The sequence below is a fragment of the Anopheles arabiensis genome (assembly GCF_016920715.1).
Source record: "Anopheles arabiensis isolate DONGOLA chromosome X unlocalized genomic scaffold, AaraD3 X_pericentromeric_contig0018, whole genome shotgun sequence".
Classification (NCBI taxonomy): Eukaryota; Metazoa; Arthropoda; class Insecta; order Diptera; family Culicidae; genus Anopheles; species Anopheles arabiensis.
The window spans coordinates 212,501-215,000 of record NW_024412096.1 but is presented as its reverse complement, the minus strand read 5'-3'; positions in this window follow the sequence as shown (position 1 = coordinate 215,000).

The window sequence follows — 2,500 nt, the reverse complement described above, 5'->3', positions numbered from 1 at the left end:
TGTATTATGTGTTGACTTAGTTGACGTGTCATGTGCTTGGATGATTAGCGTACGGGTCATGTATGGTGCGCTTGCTTCAGTTGAAGGGATGTACTAGTACAGTTGTATTAATTGTTTATTTCACGATCTGGTCTTTTGGCTGGATCGTGAAAAAAACGCTAAGTCCCAAATCCTGAACTCGAGAAGAAAGCGCCAATGACAACGTTTTTGACTGGAGCTCCCTAGCATTCGGCTTTTTCTACTTTGAAGGGATGCACTGTTGTATGAATTGTTTATTCACGAACTGGTCGTTTGATTGGATCGTGAAAAAATCGCTCAGTCCCAAATCCTGAACTCGACAGGAAAGCGCTGATTGCAAACATTTTGACTGGAAGTCCCTTGAAAATGGCGTTTTCGTTATTGGCATTATGTGGCACGTTTATTGTGGCTAGAACATTAATTATTCACCAAATGGCACCAAAGCTTGGCAAAAGTCGCGAAACACTCCTATCTCGACGCACCAGCAATCGCAACTTGATGCAAAATAAATTGCACGAGCTAATGATACTTGTACCATGCACAGTACACCGTACCAAAATATACCCCTGAAAGTGTGCAATTTGGTGCTACCCTAGGGAATATGTATGGGGAAGCCTAGCTACGTGTGTCGCACGTTCCAAGTTGCATGGACGTCGAACAGAGGCATGCAAAAGCACCTATCTAGGGAATTACTCTACGTTCTAGTAGCAAGTGCGATTTTCCGGTCCAGCACGGCAGTACGCCTGCACGCATACACTCCATGTACCAGAAATGTACCAACCTAGGCGTTGCTCAGTAGCTTTTAGCGGCACATAGAAAAAGTATTCGAGTTCAGATTTTTGGGACTTAGCGTATTTTTAAAACTAATAACGAAAATTAAATTTTAAATCGGTAAACGGCTAGAGTTGCTCAGTAGCTTTTGGCGGCACATAGAAAAAGTATTCGAGTTCAGATTTTTGGGACTTAGCGTATTTTTAAAACTAATAACGAAAATTAAATTATAAATCGGTAAACGGCTAGGAGTTGCTCAGTAGCTTTTTGCGCAACGTGGCAAAAGTATTCGAGTTCAGATTTCTTGGACGTAGCGTATTTTTCAATCATAATAAACCGAATCAAACATAACAATGATGAAACTTACACCATGTCCCAAGGTTGTGCACAAAACGTAACGATAAAGTGCTGGCGAAGTTAGAGGTGCACCAAAATTGTGTACCGATCAGGGAAAGTACTCTACGTTCCTATGATTTGGGTGAAAAGTGTTGATTAACTGCTGGTTAGAATAGACAGTTGCTTATCATACACATCGCAAACGAACACCCCTTAGTGAGCATTAGCAAAAGTCAATGGCACAAAGCAATTGCAATACAAACTGATCAAGTACATTAAAGAACGCTAAGTACCAGGACTTCTTTCCAAGAATGGTGTCCGCGACGGGAGGGCAAGCGTCCTTCCCAGGTTTTCCTAGTAAACCTTGTATGGTAAACATACCCAAGCGTGTCTGTAAGCACGCAACGAAAGTCACGAACGGGCACATACCTAGGGAATGTACTCTACGTACTTGGACTTTTGTCCAAGAATGGTGTCCGCGACGGTCGGGCACTGCGACGCAATAACCAAATCCTAGGATTGTAACTTTAGTGTGCACAAACATAAACATTAACGCGTTCGCTCGGGCTGCGCCGTCCGTGTTGAACACAAATGTGGGTGATTATATGCGTGGAGGGACAAAAACATACGAGGAGGAGACAGTTTTCTGCACGATGTGCACAGAGCTCATTTCGTCGTCCCGGGCGAATGGAAAAACACAAACATCGCGAGTATCGTTCTAGGTTTCTGTCTATAAAAGGGCAGGCCAAAAGGTGACCGGTTGAGATAAGCATTTTAAGCATACAAACACTTTATTGGAACTTTTGATACAAAAACAAGGTACGTACATGTAGGTTGTACCAACATGGACATCTATGAACGCGTACGCTCGGGCTGCGCCTCCGTCTTGTACTTTCCCTGATCGGTACACAGTTTTGGTGCACTGCTATTCCGACCGGCAACTTGTACCAACATATACATCCATGAACGCGTAAGTAGTGTACTTTCCCTGATCGGTACACACTGTTGGTGCACGGCATAAGAAAAGAGCTAAAATGGTCAAACTCAATCCATTTCAACAATAGATAGTCGATAGTAGCTGTGCCGATGAAGTAGGGCACGATGCAAGTTAATGTTGTTTAATGAATAACATGTCCGCCATACATTTCAGTACAAAATTGCTCGGTCAGACCTACAAAGTGCTATATCTCGAATACGAGGCGTCGGACTGGGGGTTGTAGAACAATTTTAAGTTCGTCTAATGATTCTACATCCGATTCTGGATAGCGGTTTTTGACCACTTTTCAATATTTTGTGACACCCCGAACCTAGGGGCAGCTCCTAGCTTTTTCAAAAATGTGCACCGAACGGGCCGGAGAGCTCGTGTGGCTCAAAA